This window comes from Numida meleagris, chromosome 1, assembly GCF_002078875.1.
Source record: "Numida meleagris isolate 19003 breed g44 Domestic line chromosome 1, NumMel1.0, whole genome shotgun sequence".
In the NCBI taxonomy this organism is placed as follows: Eukaryota; Metazoa; Chordata; class Aves; order Galliformes; family Numididae; genus Numida; species Numida meleagris.
The window spans coordinates 47,138,888-47,157,210 of NC_034409.1; positions in this window are offsets into that span (position 1 = coordinate 47,138,888).

Sequence of the window (18,323 nt, forward strand, 5' to 3'; positions counted from 1 at the left end):
TTTTCAGTAAGCAGGACTTAGCCTTTGAACCCGGTCTGAAGGAATTTGTGATCAGAGAATTTCATAAAGGAAAATGAAATGTGTTTGTTCCCTTGGCCCTTGGCAGGTTACTGTGCTATCTGTCTCAAACCATCTGAAGTAGTGGTGTTTGGCTCCAAATAGACTGAGACTGGGCTCCCAGGGCAGGCAAATGGACAGACTGCAGTTTTTGTTGGGGACAAGTAAATGAAAGCATGTCAGGCAGGCAAAGACAACAGAAGGCTTTCCTCAAGCCTGTGCTTCATCCAGGTATCCCGTCAGACCCAGAAGATATTGCACGTTTGACAAAGGTCAGGATCCCGGACAATTTTGGGTAGTATTTTCTATTCCTGTAAATATCACATTTCCTGGGTTAATCAAGAACCACCTGCTTCATCTGCCCACTACTTGCTTCTATGCACTGTAGGGAGAAAGTAATATACACATTTATATATATCTTTATATATTTATATCTCTATGTGTTTGTGTATGCATGTATATGTAAATATACAGTTAGTAAAATATCATACAGATAGTGAATAAATCTGTGGATGTTTATTCAGTTTCAGCTAGTTATTAGTACTAGGGAAGCAGTACATTACCTCGGACTTTCCATCATAACAATTGTGTATGATAACAGCATCTTCTCTTTCATTTCTCTCATTAAGAAAAGTTACTGCCTCCTCTCAATCCATCACACAAGAACCCTGTGACTTTGAGTGTTTGAACTTTGAATAATATGGCAGAGTCTGACCCAGATACCACTGCAGGCTGCTTATTTGTAAGAGATGGAAAAATCCAAACTCACCAGCCATGCAGGACGAAGACAAGAGGTCTAGAGCATTACAGTTTGCAAGAGATCAGTGTGACTGTACTCTGAAGAGTCAGGCAAATGAGAGGATGAATGCTGGGTCTAGCCCCTCCAATGCTCTCATGAAGAAGCCTGGAGCTACTGAAAAGGCAGTCATGGCAAAACAGGGCTTTGCATGGTCTTTGCATAAGCTGACTTAATACCTGAGCAAATGCATAGTTGGCTGTGCCAATCTGTGTGCTGTCCCAGTTAAATAGTTACTGTTACCCCAGCTACCGCATAGTATAGGTGCATGCATGTCTCTGGAAATTCTAGTCACAGCAGACCTAAAGAGATGCGCATCCAGGGCATCCCACTTCTATGGGTTTTCTGTTCCTATCCAGCCAATTTTTCCCCCTTGTTTTGTTCTGAACTTCCATTTTTGAAAAATGAACCCCCTTCAGTGACACTTTTTCAGTTTTAGATTTCATATTTTTCTGTCTCTGCTAGTTCCAAGATGTTGCAGACTAGTGAAACCAATAGCATTTGTGGACTTAGATGATATGGCCTGGAGAGTTCCCTGTCAATCGTCTCTAAATTCTCCAGGCTAAACTCAGCCCAAAGTGCTGCTGTTCCAATGCAGAGGCAGAATATCAGTTGAGCTACCTGTGAAAGACTACTGCAAATGATTTGGCTTTGGACTGTAGGGCACTGAGAGCAGGCATAGAAGAAGGGAAATTATCTTCCTCATTCTCCTCAAGATAGATTGTATGAATCTTGCTACAGCAATAAAATATTCTGACAGCATTTAAAGCTGCATTATGGAGTGTATCATTTATTATTTCTTCATATAGTCACACTTATGAGATTATAAAGTTAAATTTATGTATATCATATTTTGAAAATTACCAAAGCTAACCGTGTGGGCTACTTATACTTGATCTATTAATGAGAGAACTCAGTTGGCAGGCACAAAATAAGAAAAGAAAAATATGTTTCAAATCTTTCTCAGATTCTAGATTTTGGAGAATATTTACATGCAAGAAAAGTTTCAGAGCTTTTATCTTTTTAATCCTCCACATTATTTTAGAAAGCCAGGAGGGAAGAGAGTATGTTGTTCTTCCACTGAATGCAATCACCTCTTCAAAAGATGGTTCACACTGTGCAAGGGGCAAGAACAAGGAAGAAGAGGTAGCAGAAGCATAGAATGGCTTGGGTTGAAAGGGACCTTAAAGATCATCTAGTTTCATCCCTCCTGCCATGAGCAGGATAAATCTACTTCCTTCTCCTTCCTTCTCTTGGTTTGTACCTCATAACTGCACTTTCAAAGTCCTTGTGTATATCACACAACCTGTCCCAGAAAGAGCTGTATAATGGAAACATACACATCTCATTGGATTCAGTTAATGGAAACATACACATCCCCTTGGATTTGCAAACTGATGATTTACTAGTGGCGTGTATGTACTTGTCTATCACTATCTATCATGTTAGAGTTTATGGAGACCATATGAGATTCACCAGTGTGTTTTTCTTATGCCCCTCTTCTCACTGGCTTTACACCACATAAATTCTCCTTTATGTGATGCAAGATGATGCTTTCTATATGCTGTCCTGGTTGGATTCTGCAGATAGCTAACACATAGTACAGGCGATAGATGTGGCCCCCCATAGGATGCCTTGGTCCTTTCCATACTCTGTGCAAAGCTTTCCTTGGAACCTAGGCAAGGATTCTAACTGTATTTTTCTCTCTCTCCCTCTCATTCCTGGTGTGTTTTAGTAAAGTATTATACCCACCACTCCCTGAATGACAGTTAGCCCCCACTGTGTCTTACCATCAATCCACGGTTTTCGGACACCGACTCCTGCGCATCACCAGTGTGTGAGCAGTGTTAAAAAGTTATGCATAAAATCCAGAATTGTTGTTATCGAAATGATGGGTTCAGAAATATTAGTCTAACATTTTGGGAGCATTACTACTTCCACTCCTTGCATCAGTTCTTTTGGAAAATAGCATATACATTCAACAGTTACTCCTAGCAAACTGAGATACATGAACCAGACCATATCTTTGTCCCTACTACAATTATTTTAGTTCTGTTGCTCACTGAATAAGAGCATCACTGAAGCTGTCAGACATTTCTAACAGGAAAGCAACTCTTGCCAAGAAATTTGGCTTTTTAGCAAGAAATATAGATTTTTTTTTTTAAGAATTTTAAACCAGCTCTTATAAGCAACAAAATGAACTAAAGTGAATAGTCAGGTAATTTTTAACAAACGATTTATATTTAAAATTTGGAAACATAATTAATATTATTTAGCTTTCTTGTGTATTTCATGTTATTCTGTTTCATTTTTTTTAAGCAAAAAAAATACAAATACTTATATTGTTGTTGTTCTAGTGATACCTACTTTTCTCAGTTGGAAGTACTCCCAAACTCACTGGGGTATATATACATAGGCTATTTATATATGTGTATATACTTATGAGTAATTATATACATAGCCTATACCTATCATGCAAATCACATTTTGAGTCAGGGCCTTGTTTACCTTCTCCACTGTCTTTTTATCTTCAGCCTGGGAACATTTCGGAGACAAAGAAGGGAAATGACTGGAGAAAGGTTTCACTTTGATATTTTTCTCTTGAAATGAAGTATTCTCAGACAGAGAGTAACCAGCTTAAAATAACAGTCAACTGACAGCCTTATAATGGGTGTGGGGGGGAGAGGGGCAGGGAAGAGGGAGCTGATTAAGCCTTTCTAGGGACAAAAGGGGAAACCATGAAGGATACTTTTATTTCACAGACCAGGAAGAGAAGTATACAGGAGAAGCCCCAAGGATGGATAAGAAAATGCTTCCTGAATGCTTTAAAAGTCTGACACTTTAGATTGGTAAGGAAACTGAACTGGAGAAAACCAGGTGGAAGTGTGAGTCCTTGCATATATTTCTTATTTCTAGTGCAGTCTTGATGTATGAGAGCAGTGGGGAAAGAAACCTCTGGTCAGAAACCTCTACAGAGCCTGTTGGACTTTTGAACTACTGAACATTTGTAGAGAAATAACTGCCAAAGCAAAGAGCCTGCAGGACTGGAACTCTTGGATTATGAGGTATGGGGCTACTGATGGCCCTGAATGCATGGCAGTTGCACCCCAGGTCCCTACCTCCGTCCCTACCTCTTCCCTCTGTAGCAGAGAGTCTGTGGGGAGAAGCCTCACATGGAGTCAGAAGACAAGGAGTCACAGGGCACAGCTAAAACAGGTGTTAGCATTTCAATTCATTTCATCTGTAAATTTTCACCAACTGTAAATGATCATTTTCAGGGGGAAGAATAGTTGTCCAACAAGCACTGACAGTCAGAACTCTTGTGTGTCACTGAAGAAAGAAAGATTGCTTCCCCCAGCCTCATTCCTCTGCTCAGGTTTTGTTGCCCCTCTTGTGCTGCTCTCTCCCTCTTGCACTGTTGTGTTGGGGTGGCACTCAGACTGCTGGGATGACACTCAGACTGCTGTCAGACAGCACATTTCAGATCACAACTGCAACCCTCTGTCTCCTCTGCTTCTTTCAAGCGTGAAGGGAGCCGTACAATTGTCTCGCAGCAAGCCATAAAGACTCTGAACCACCAGATGGACTGATCTAGCACCAGTCTCGCTGCACTTTTCCAAGGCTTGGGCATCTTTCACATCTTCCCCCCCATCCCACCCCAAGGGTAGTAACGTTATGGACTGGAACAAAAATGTGATGAGGCTTTCAAGCCTTTTGACACTGCAGTCCAGGCTATTTCCGTGCCCATTGCACATTTTCAGTTGAAATTTAGCAGCAGTTTTTCAGAGAAGAAAGAGACAGTGTGTTGACAGAATTACTGCCAAGACTGTTTAAGCAAAATAAAAGAAGCAAACAAAACAAAAGCAAGGGAAAAGTACCGATTTTCAAGAGGAAGCCTCAGAACTGTTAGCAAAACAGGGATTGAGCCTCTGCTCTGTTAGTCAGGTGTATCTGCAGGCACTGCTAATGGCAAAGGCACCTAAGCAAAGCTCCAGAGAAAGGACTCAGCTCTGATGTGTGAGCAGAGGGAAAGGGGCTGCTGGGCTGGTGCTAACGCTGAGGGAATGCAGCACACAGGGTCTGTCCCCCAAACACACGAAGTTACAGCATGTTGCAAAAGGGTGGCCTCTGGGGAAACAGTGCCTATCTCAGGGGACAAACTTGGGTGGCACATGCTCTCTTGGGGCTGGGGGCTTGCCTGTCTGGAGACAGGCAGAAGGATCGGAGACAGCAATTTATTTCTCTAATGTTTTTCCACTGTCTGATTGGCAGACCAGAGATTAGGCCTGTTCCAGTAATTTCTCTGAGAATGCAAATCTTAATTTGCTGTTTGTTAAATGCTTAACTAAAGTCTGAGGTCATTATTTTAAACTGAAACTGCTAGAACGAGCACTGTCAGGCATCCATTTGCTTTAGAATAGCTCTTCCTGACAGCAGCGGAGATGCAGACAGTTACCTTTTAATACCAGGCTGTGAAAAGCTCACCCCCCACCTGCTTTAATTTGCAGTAAACAGCAAAGCCTGTCCTTATGTTGTGCTATGACTCTATTCTACTTTCTGAGGTGCACTTAATAGCACAGGGATGGCGTGGGGTGCTTTGCACTATCCATTAAAGAGAGTTAGTGGAGGGAGAGCAGGCAAATTCATTGGTTTTGGGGGGGTGGCAATGACATGAGAAAAAAAATTAAGTCATTTTTGGTTTTGATGTAGGGAATACACGGGTGTGGTACGAGTCAAGGACATGCTCTTGGTTGCAGCGATGGCCCCTCCTGGTGGTGGAAGTCACGCAGAGACTCCTCCGTCTTGCTGTCGGTTTTTGATGTAATCTCTACAGACACCTTCCCTGACGAAGACAGGAAGAGCATCTCTCCGTTAGGAGCTGACTGAGGATTTTCATGCGGAGTTTGACGCTTTTCTGAAATCTTATCCAAGCTTTAGAACTTTGTAACTATGTGTCCTGCCTTCTCTGCCCCCATTGACAGTGCTGTGCAAAGGATTGGCACCCCGAGGAAGGGAACAGGACCTCTGCATTTGCCTAGAAGGAACAAAGCAGTGCTGCGATTATACCTTTTTTTTCCAATAAAGAAGAAAAAAAATGATATGCATTCATTAAAATAATTTCTCAATGGTCTTCAGGGCTGTAAGCCATGTATTAGCCGTTTCCTACATTTAGGTCAGAACCAAGGTCTGTTTAATAGGCTATTCTATATCCAAAGTAACTCAGAACAAGTGTTTTGATAGGAAGGAATAAGGCTTTTACTGTAGGCAAACACAGCATGCCCTTCTAAGCTCTTAGCTAACTTGATATATAACTCTGTTCAGGAAAAGGGAATTGTTGCTAAATTGTTGCCTTATTTTACCCTTCAGTAGGAATAAAATCAGCCCATAAGAATGAAAAATTTTAATACATCTCTATTACGATACACTCTCCTAATTAGTATTGATCTTCCCTGTGGTACCTGAAATGCCAGAAATGATTTCAGTGAGATTTAAGCTAACACAAATGGGAAATGCAGAGAAAGATTGACACCAGAAAAGGCGGTGGGGAGAGCCAGGTGCTGGCAGACACTATGGCTTCAGCAGCAAATAAATAAAATACTGTGTGCAAGTGGAGCAAGTTTAAACCAGTCTGAGATTACAACTGAGACAACAAATAGATTTAATAGGAAAGAAATAGAAGAAAATAAAAGGTAAGGAAAAAAGAGTAGAATTTTCTAAAGAGGAAGGAGATTTTTTTCAGTGAGCTATCAAAGTGGACAAGCTTCAGGAATGGGTCTGGATGGGAACGTAGCTCGTATCCAGCAAGATCAGATGAGGTGAGACCACTCCCTGTTGGCTGCTGAGAGCATCAGCAAAGCAGCCAGTGCCAGAGCCCTGCCAAGAGATGCCTCTGCAGGTGGCAGTGTGTTACAAAGGGGTAGGATCAGAGGAGTTCCCAAGCTTAGCTGAAGTACGTATGTCTTGGTATTCTTGTTTAGTTTGCATTGCATCCCCTTAGTTTCCAGAGTTCAAATTATCCAAAAATACATGGTGTGAAGCAAGAAGAGACACTCTCCCCTAACACAAGCATTACTTGACAGCCCAGCGGGCTGTGTACAGGATAATGTCGTTTGCTAATAACACAGCCTCAAATGTATTTATCTTGCAACAGACCACCAGGTAGGTAATTAATTTAAAAGCTGATATGTATGGCTTCCTCAAAGTGGAGAACAGCATTAGTTCAGAAACATAAGATGTGCAGTGAGGATATTCAGCATTGTGTGGAAAGCCTGGTTAATCGCAGTTTTTCAAAAGTCTGGTCCCATCCTCATAAACAGAACAGTGTAATAATGAGGCTCTCTATCACCATGTCATAATGGAGCAAGGGGTGCAAAACTTCATTACACTCTTTTGACTCACCTTCCATCAACGTGAGTGAGATAAACACAGGGACCCAAGATATTCTATCAGCTTCTGGATATGTAATTTAGTTCCTTGGTGGAAAGTTCTTCATTCTTCTTAGGCAAGCGACAGGAAAACACTGAGACAATATAACCCTCAAAGCTGAGCAAACTGCTTATGTACAATTTTACACAAAGTGCTACACAGCTTTGAAGTGCAGGTCTTAAACAACTTGAACGAGATGCATTTTCTCACATTAAACCTTGAATGTGTGCATTCATCCACATTTTTCTGCGGTTGTGCAGCTACTTGGAAGATGCAGATAGAATACAGGTGCCCAGTTTTGTGTCTGAAACCTTCCTAAGTTGAATCTGAGCACAAACTAAAGTGACATGAAATAAATTTAATTCTTCGACTCCATTTAGTATTCCACAGCATTATGGCATAAAGGTCTGAATGATTTCACTTCTTTGCCAGGTAGACTTCAAATGCTCTAAATTATTTCTGATTGACGTGAATGTAAAGGCAGGAGAAGCCTTAGTGGCATGCGCAAGGAGTAAACATTTTCTGAAGAGTTCCAAATTATGCAGCCTGTATTTCTGTGATGCGCTCAGGCTGCACTCGGTGAAGGGGCTTATTCAGGACCCAGTTTTCATTTGCAAGACAACTGTAACTCTGGGATATCTTCTGGGCTCTAACTCTATCCAATGCATCTGTTTTTATGAAAATCAATGTAATCCCTGGCTGCGCAAGCTCTTGTTTCGGGGCGCTGACATCCAGCCAACAGAGGGAGCACTAGTTTAATTAACAAACCCAATTTCCAGCACTGCCAAGGTTGCTGCTGGCTGTACAGATAAGGAGGTCAATGTGGGAAAGTTACACAAGCCTCTCCCCTTAAGAACTGTAGGAGGGCAAAACGATTGCCAATGGTATAAAAAGGAAACCCAGTGAGGAATCATTGTCAGGCCATTGTGTGGATTTGACAAAAAAAAAGGGAGGGGGAGGGGGGGAGGGGAGATTGGAGGGGAGACAAAATCATGAAGCTTTAGCCATTAAAACAAAAGGCAGCTCCCAGGGTGCAGCCCAGTCCTAGGGTTCAGCTGCTTCCCATGAACGAGCAAAGCCCCCTGAGCCAGAGCAACCCTGTATTGAATCAGGGGCCATCTGTCACCTCATTTATTAGAACAGGTTAAAAAAAAAGATGAAATTCTTTGCAGAGTCCTGGTGGCGAATTTTGGCATTTCTTTCACTGAGGACTTAATTGCAAGTCTTATTTATCCTGTCTACAGATCTGCTGGTCTCTGTCTAAATGATAATATGGAAATACACTGCTGCAGTGAATTGGAAAAACAAACCAAGCCAAAACTTCCACTACTTTGTTAAAGTTTTGCACGTGTCTTTGTTTCCATCTTAGGAAACATATAGGTCAACATTACAAATAACAAATAGGTCTCTACTGTTTTTTTGTTTTGGTTTGGTTTGGTTTTGACAGAGAGTTGTGCTCAAAGATGTGATCACCCTTAATATTTATCATATTCAGGATCTACTTGCCTACATCTTGAAACTCAGGTTTATTCTTTCCATTGCTATGAAGAATAAATTAAATACATCAAATCTGTACACATACACACACACACATACGTATATCCCATGAAGTCTAGGCTACCTGAAATTGAGAACTTTAACAAGGCAAATTCTCTTATCCTGAATCCTACACGAATTTCGAAACAAATAGGGAAACTTTTCGCACAGGAAGCCCAAAAAAGCAGGGAGAGAAACGTGCTGATGCCAGAAGAGCTCCACAGACACTCGTCTCTGCTTGTCTGTCTTTTTTGTGTGCAGGCCACTGCACTAGATAAACTAGGTAGCAATGTAAGGTCCTAAGATAATAAGACAATTGCAAACGGCCTGCCCCGAGGCAATGTTAGGTTTTATTTGGATTTTCAGTCTTTCAGAAAACCTTCCCTCCTGCTGATTACAGGCTCATAGATTTAGTTTCTGTGCTGTACATTTTCTAGTCATTCCTGTTTGTAAAGGCTAGTAGAGCCCTTAAAATACCTGGAAAACATAAGCAGAGGAGGAAAAATAAAATGGGGAGGATGCAGATGGAGGTTCCGTTACTGTAAGAGGCTATACCTAAGAGCAATGAACATAGTAGAGAAAGCCATGGATTAACTGAAAATATAAAGGGGACATCATATTCACTTTTACGTCCTTGTATCATTTAAATCTTCTAATTGATTTTCTTTTTTTGTTTTTATCATGTCCATGCTTAGTCCTGTGGTCTGGCCAAATTCATAGTTCCTCTGACTTGTCCAAAAATCTGATTAAAGGGCAATGTTTATAACTCTGGAAAGTTTTCTTTCAAACAACTTTTCTGCTCTCCTTGGAGTTCAAGGGCACAGGAAATGCAGGATACGTCCAAGCTCACTTTATCTCCGAAGGATTTCTAAAAACTGCAGATGCTCATAAACAAGATTTAGCTGAACTCTTGACTGACAGTCTAGAGCTGTTGTTTGATATCAGCGTATCCAGCTTCCTGCCGATAAACCTGAGTTCTAACATAGTGCTTTGAAACATCAATATAAACGTACTTTTAAACTTTTATTTTATTTTATTTTTATTGTTTTCTCTTTTCCAAGTTCTCACCTTGCCTTTATTCCACAATGGTTTTGGGCAACAACATAAATGAATGGCCAAGCTGTGGCTGGTGTTTATATGCATCTTGTTACGTCTTCCCCAGAAAGGATTTTTCAGCAAACTCTCAGGGTAGCATGTTCTGCTTGAAATAACTAACTGTAATGTAAGTAGAAAATTGCATTCCCAAGCAAATTTAAAAAAAAAAAAAAAAAAAAAAAAGGTGGGTACAAGTTGTTTGTAAGGTACTTTTCATATTCCTTGATCTGAGCATACTTGAAGGGACAAAATCTGAGAGCAGTTTTAAGCTACGCTTCACCAGCACAGGGAGAACTGGGTTGCTGAAGGTGTCTACTCTATTTTGCTGCACTTAGGAAATGGTCAAAACCAGAGAAATTTGAGCTTGTGAATGTAGGGTTTGGAAAAGCATTGGAAACTGAGGTTAGGCTAGAACAAGCACTGCTGCTGCAGTGTGGGCAAATCTGAAAGCACACACTTTTGTGTCAACCACCCTTATCTCACTTATCACTTCCTACTATCAAACTCTTTACTTTCTTTGTAGGAAAGCGAACAGACGTGAGCGTGGAGCTCAGAATGAGTGCTAAGAAATACTTTAAGAAATCCATCCACAGCCTGCAAACATCTCAGATTCAGAAAAGCCTTTGTGTTTGAAAAGGTTGTGCAGTTATGTGGAAATGGTTTGATATCTTGGAATTTGAAGACTGCAGGCTTCTTAAAAACATGACATCAATGTATTATTTAGGAAGCAGTGCATTCCCTAAAGCACCCACCAGCTAACTTCCTAATATGACTGAAAAACATTGTGAAGGAGTACCCCACCCCTTCACCCAAGGGACCAGCTCCCTGCTGAGCACAGACTTTTCAAGCTGCTTGCAGCTCGCATTATTCCAATCATATCTAACTATCCTTGTGATTTTTCCGTCTGTAAGGCTGCCTTGTGAATCCTTTTTGTACCACATAAATGGCTAGTGTGAGGGGTGAGCACTGATACACACTGTTTTGTTCCTTGCCACTCCATCTGAACTCTGCCATTTCAATGGGCAGCCAGCAGTAGAAGGTTTTTGATCACACTGAAAATCCTTGCATTTAAGCAGAGCCTGTTTTGTGAAAGCTGAGGGAACAGGCTGAGGAGTTAATACACCCACTCATCATCTAATCTTGACACTGGCTCATACAAAAGCACAAGTGAATAAAACTGCATCATTTTTTGCTGCTTTCTGAAGGTTTTGAGATCATGGGTCTTGGGATTTGCTTTGACACGCTGGCTGTCACTAGCATACTTGTGTAATTATTGTACATATTATCGATTTTGAAAGATTCATATTCTCTGCTTTTTTTATTGATTGGTAAGGGGTTATTTTATTGAAGGCAGAACAAGCACCTCCAGCTATTGAAGGAACATGAAAATTAATGCAACTATGGGTACAGGAAGTCTACTGGGTCCTTTGTGATAAAGTTGCAGACACACAAATCTGGCAGAAAGGGAACTTTCCTTTCAGACTGTGAAGGTAACGAGAAGATCAGCTAATGATTTCAGGCAATTCATGAAAGCTTTGGAGCTTCTAACAGTAGAAATATTATGAAAGATGCACTGACTCTTCTTTCTTTTGCTTGCTTGATTTTTAACTTGATGAGCTCAAAATATGTTCAGGTTAATGAAATTCTGCCCTTGGAATGTACATTGCACAGCACAAAGTCAAAACTGTTAATGGTAGTGTAGAAATGAGGTGCTCAGTCTAGCTGCCTGTAAGCTTAATTTCACTTCACAAGTGATTACTGGTAGTCTGCTCTCTGGTTCCTGAGACTGAAATAGTCACCCATTCATTTAGCATATAATAATAAGCCAAGTCTGTATTTGATGCTTTTCAGAACTTGCTTTGAACTGTTAAATGGTCAACAGTTACCATGCAACTAAAAGGCAATAAATTCTCTGTGATTCTTGTTTTAAAGAGAGAGAATTCTTTGATTTTTAACTTAGATGCTGCTTGTGAAACATTCAGCTAAAGGCTCAAGCTATTAAATTCCCTCCCCCGATGAGGACAGAGCACTGCAGCCACTCAGCCTCCTTCAGTCATATGTGAAACAAAGCCTCTCTGGCTCTGTGGTGTGCTCAGTAGTTCAAATTGGTTAAAACAGGACAGAGAACTCACCTCTTTTTTTTGGTAGTTCATGCAGTGGAGCTTCATGCAATGATGCAGTTTTGCTTTACCTTGCCGTGTCAGGATTCAGCACAAGAAAGAGATCAGCAACACGAGAAATAGTATATCTGATGAGAATTTGTGTCTTGAGGCAAGCCCACTGCCAAGAAATGAAGGAAAGCACAGGCACTTTGTAAAGGTCCAGAGGGCCCCTTTTGATGAATGAGTCATGGGGCAACATCAAAGCAGATCCCTAGAAATTATGAAATACTTGATGCAGGTTCCTGCATTTTGGAGATTTCATGGTATTGAAGAGAGATTTTGTACCAAAAGTGAGTTGATACAGTATTCATAACATACCAATGATGAGCCATGTTCTCCTGAGCAACGTTGCTGAAGCTGGCAGACCCTCAGCTCACCATCAGGCTTGTTCACTGGCAGATACTGGCATTAACAATGGAGAAGGTGTTGTGAAGCTGTGAGTCTTTTATTTTAGGTGTTAAATGGGCATCATCTCCAATTTTCCTCCAATCCTTTCTTTCTCCCCTCCTTCAAATCTTGCTTCTTTTGTATCTCCACTTTTTCCTCCTCACTCATTACTCCTTCTGCAACCTGATCTTCTTCAATGGATGGAGCATTTCTTCTACATCTAAAATGTAGCAGCATCTTGTACTTGTGAGGGAGCCACTTCCCCGTAGCAGAAAGTTGATAGACGCAGGTGGATTGAGTGGTGGATATGCACCAATAAAGTTGTTGCTTGTCCCAGTGGCTATCCTAGGTGACAGTTCTGGGATTATGTCTCACTAGGGCTTTTTTGGATGATAATGACTGTATCACAGTTATGCCACTCTTACACCTGTGTTGTCTGATCCAGAGTGTGAGGAAAGTAGGTGGACCTATGACTACAGATCCACCGCAAGCCTTGCCAGAGGGAGTTAAGATTACCTGCATTTTGCAAAAATGCTGTCCTCTGATGTTATCTAGTTTTAGCTGTGTTCTGCACTTGATGGCTCGGAAAGAGTGACAGTGAAACTCTCTGGAAACTTGAGACCTATTGGAAAACGCTCAGTCACCACACAGCCATTGAACTTGGAAGACAGCAGCTCCTGCCTCAAATTCTCACAGCATGAACATGGAAGGACATGAAGTAGTAGGGAGCAGGGAGCGTTCAGCTTTTCAAGGGCTCCTGCAAGACAGTCTTACCTGTTGCTAGGTAAGTATGCCTTATCTCACATGGAGCTTCTCATCCTTTTCTTTGGGGTGCACCAGGTAGGGCTTAGAAATGGCCTTTGAAGAGTAACCAAGATGTGATGGCTGCCCGGGGAAGTGTTTCAGATTCAATGACTCTGAAGAATTCACCTGCTTCTCTTTTTTCTTTTTTCTTATTTCTTTTTTTTTTTTTTTTTTTGGAGGGAAAAAAGCAAACAAAACAGAAAGAGTAAGGAAAAATACTCTGAAAACCTCAAATAAAATGTCTCTGAAAGGCAGCCTAGGAGGATGGAAAAAGAAATGAAAATGCACAAAAGCTGAAGTTGGATACAAAGCTGGACAGAAGGTCTTGTCTCTACGCCAGCAGAGCAGAAAGGGCTGGCAGTGGGGAACACAGTCCTTCCAGGTCTTAACTGGTGGAGGGCAGCACCCCTGATGAGAAAGAAATTTAATTACTTCTCAGTATTTGTTACAGACCTTGTCTGCTTCCCTCCTAGGCATGTCAACACTGCGCAATGGCAAGTGGAACTGCGGCAAGCTGCACCGTCTTGTCAAGATATTTTACCTGACATAATGCACTCTATTTTTTAGAAGTAAATGAATGGCTCCAGCCAAAGTTTTCCATTTTGCACGCTTAAGTGCACTGTCTTTCACAAGCTGAATGCTCATTTGCATGGGTTAGTTAGCAGCATTCATGTTACTAGTGATTAAATCTTCGCTGTAAAGCTCCCACCATTATGGTACGCTATAACTCATAATTGTGCCCAGGTTTTTGTGTCAAGAGCAGTCTCAGCCATGTCCGTGTACTTTCCATCCTTTTATTGATTCTTTTGCACCAAAAAAGTCACAGCTTCTTCCATTTCAGGAGATGTACTGTAGTTCTTTTAAAACAGTATGACACAGTTCAGTAGCTGGAATGTGCCGCAGAGCTGGAACTGCTAGATAGCTTGTTTTTAATTTTCTCCACAGGAAAGAGTAATGTGTAACTTCTCAGCAGAGTAACTGTCACAAAGAAAGAGGATAGAATAAAAGGCATATTTGGGCTCATGTCAAGATAAAAATGAACAAAAAAAATCTTTCTCACAGTTCTGTCTTTATAGCTCTGAAACTGAATTTATATCAAGATTTCTGGTTCGAATGAGAAATCAGCCTCAGCCACTCACATGAAACTGAGATCATTCAAACTGTCTAAGATTTTTAGTATGTTGGTTTTTAGTATTAGGAACAGATCTCTAATTAATGCTGTAAGAAAATCCTGTAAAAAAAAAAAACAAGTATCAGCAGAGAGTGCTGATGAAAGCATGGGAGTGAATAGTTAATTGGGGGAAAACTTAATTACACTTTTACATGTTGCAAACTCCCTTTCACAAATAGTCAGATAGCAGTCTTAGTACTCAAGAGGGGCACTCTAAAGCAATAGGAACTCACCCTCACTGCTTTTATTTGCTAAAAATATTTTTAAATGCTTTTAGATATTGTGCTAGAATTTGAAGTAGTGATTTCTTTTTAATTAAAATCTCCTAAAAACTGATTTGACAGGGTCCTCTAAAAGAAAAAAAATAAAAGAACTGGCAAATTAATTAACTAAACTAGAAGGTCAGTTTTAAAATCCTGCTGCAGACTAATTAAATCCTAGACACTGACATTTTTGGCTAAAAATTGCAACCATAGTAATTAGTGTTTCAGGAAATTTCCATATGCCATTGTGCCAAATGAATGAGAGTATTTCATAATTGTTCCTGTAGGACTTCTTGCAAATAGCTGGGAGGGACACGATTCTATTGTAGGAAATCTGCAAAGGCATTGTAACACTTTCATTCCAGTAATACTAGCTCCCCGGGTCAGTTGCGTGAAGGAGGGAGAAGTCTGATGAATGTTAGAAATATTACAAATTATTATTATAGCATTCTCTACTTCTTGTTGCCTAACTTCTTTTTTAAGTATTGCTATTTTAAGTCACTTAAAGAAATAGGGCAAGCTATTAGTCAAAATGCTGTGAATATATCTACATGCTGAATATGCAATTAAAAATCACCATTGTGAACAATTTTATATGATAAAACAAAAGGTTCTGTTAATTATTTCACTTGCATACATTTAAGCTAACTATGCAGAGAGCTTTTTCTGTAATCATTAACTTTTTCAGGACTGCTAAGGATTTGTTAAATGTCAGACAGTAAAATTAAAATGTCAGTATATGACTTAAGGGTCAAATAGACTTAATAAACCTGAACTACATCGCTCTGCATTTATTTTTAAATTTTCTACAGGAAAAAGGAGTAAAAAACATGAAATGCAATGTTTTTTGTGCAGTTTGTGTGCTTTTTGGATATAGTAGATTGTTTGTGTGGGTTATCCAAGTTATATCAGAACATTGTGCAAACCTCACTCAAAGGGAAAAAGTCTGCTCCCATCTTGAGGAGCACTGATATAAGATGATGATCATGGTAGTTTTTCTCTAATAACTCTATCTCTTCAAAGAAAATTAAAATGTCAGAATAAGAAAATGATCAATTTACCCAATAATTAAAATAAGTGAAAGATAAATGACTGGTTCAGATGAGAACAGAAAGAGACTGTGATGTTGCATTGAAGGACCAGACTGAAGGACTGCGCAGCCTGGGCTCATAGACCTTGCAAGCGTCTGAAATGTTGCTCTCAGATAGGCCATCTCCATCCTTCTCTTCCCAGGCACTACTCGTTCCTATTATGACCCTCTTTTATTCTCCACAAAAGTGGCATGATTAGCACTTGGAAAAATAGTTGACAGTCTCCTCTGCAGTTAGCTAAACTGCAAAATGCTCAGCAGAGTTGCACTGTATGAGATGGGAGAAAAACTTTCAGAGTGTCTCCAAGCCCTGCTGGCCTAATGTCCCCAAGTCTCTGCAGTCTGTCTGCAGTTTCTTCTTTCACAGACTAATGTGATGGTCTGTGACTGACTGCAGCAATCAAAGAGCATTCAGGTGCATGTAGAGAACAATTTTCTGGTTGATGTGTTCTTTCAGGTGAACTCATTCAGTAAAATGGCATTTATCTCATACTTCTCTTGCAAAATTTCAGTATTTTTTATTTTATTTCAGGTGGAGAATAGATGTCTTTCAAGCTATTGTTTCAGGCTCTGTGCAAACGTGAGTCTTTCCACAGTAAAACCCAGAGTGAGATTGAGTAGCAAGTGGATATGATTCGTGCTCCTAATGGCAGAATCTTGGACATGTGAAGTCTTATACCATTGGTGACTTGTAAATTGGCCAGAGAACATGGCTGTTCCAATTCCTGGGTGCATCAAGTTTTACACAGGATCTTGAAGTTTAGGCGGATTCACACAAAGCCTGGTCCACAGGGTTGTTCAGGCTGTAGTCTAGGAGCTATGCTATAGGTCTCCGTATGCAGTCTGTTGCAACTGAGCCCTGGGAGTGGGGCTTTAGGGACACTCCTAACACAATGCACCTCCTCCTCCTAGCAGAAATGTTGTTTGGGGTAAAAAATGTGTGTTCCATCCTAAATATTGCACAAAAATGCATCAAGGTAAAATTAACAGTAGGAACACGTGGCAAAATACTTGTTTGGGCCCCTCCTGAATAGCACAACAAGCCTGGAGAGATTTTACAGATACAATTTCACCTGCTTTTTGTGGGTGTCCCCAAAGTGCTTTTCCTTTGAGAGAACTTTCTCCAGCAGCTATTTCCCTACTGCCCAGGAGACACATGTCCACCACGTCCACAGCTACGATATTATCCTTTCACAGGAAACAGTAAGCTGTAAGACTATTTCAAGTGTTTTGCTCTTGTGGCACCAAAATGAGCTGTTAATCATAATAAATCATGCAGTTTCACAGTAAGGCCATCGCTTCTGTTTACCTTGGCAAGTTAACAGCTTTGGCCTCTTCTAGAAACAGCCCCTCAGGCTCTTTGAATGCTTAGGCAGAGGAGGATTATGCTTTCTATGTGCCCATCCCCAGAACCAGACTCCTGAATTTTTGCAAGGATTACAACTACAGAACAAAGCCTCAGCAAAAAGAGGCTTGCGATCTGCAGGCCCACAGGAATCCTTTATTCAGGCCCAAACTTTGCAATAACAAGTATTTATCCAATGGCAAATGTGGCTATTAGCTGTCGGTGTGGACATCATCACTGGAATGCATTTGTGTCAGCCATTTAGCAGTATTTGATTAGGGCACCGAGCAAGGGAATTTTTTATAGATCTGCTGTACAACACTAAGACAGGTATCTCACATCTCTGGGGCTTACTTCCTCAGCCCTAAAGGGCAATATTGATGCTAAGCTTCTCTTGCCTCATACACAGTAAGCATAGGAATAGGGTACCTATGCTGTTTTTACAAGCTTTGAAGTTTGGGAGGAGAAAAAGCCATGGGAGGGCTTTGCCGTGCACAATGCATCCCTTTGCAGCTGTCGGAGCACCACAGTGTATTTTCCCAAACGTCCAGTTTGTATAAAGCTGTCTGAAAACACTTTCAATGCAAGTGTATATCTAATGCAGGCATGGTGGCATAGTCTATGGATTTTGAAAGCATATTTAAAATTGAAATGTTCTTTCGATATCTTCAAATAGCAGCAGGATGCTGTATAATTTACACTGGGCTTCATGCAGGCAGGCACATAATCCAGCACCCTGAAGCAGTGCGTGCCACACGCTGAGTACTAAGAAGTTACTCGTGCTCGTAGCGTGTTTGAGGGGAGAGGAGAGGCTGGTAAACTCCCTGAGCAACAGTGCTTTTCTTGAGACAGTTCATCCTCTCTGAAGGCTTTGGAGCACATGAAGCTGAGCTAATCATCAAGAAACCCTCTAATCTCTATCATTACTTCTGTTTTCATGTTAGGCATTGTGACAGCTTTTCCCCCTTGTCATCAGAAGGAGAAAGCCGTGGCTGCTCTCTGGTGAGCCGAGGGCTGTGATGGCAGGCTGAGCTTTCCCAAGTTAGTATTCAGACCTCATACACAGGCAGCGAGTGGAGAGACGATCTTGGAAAAGTGTCGAGAAGGGCCTGGCACAACAGGGGGCTGATGTCGCGTCACTCTCGGCTGACTGTCAAACAAAGGTAGAGCCAGCCACGTATTAATTTGCAG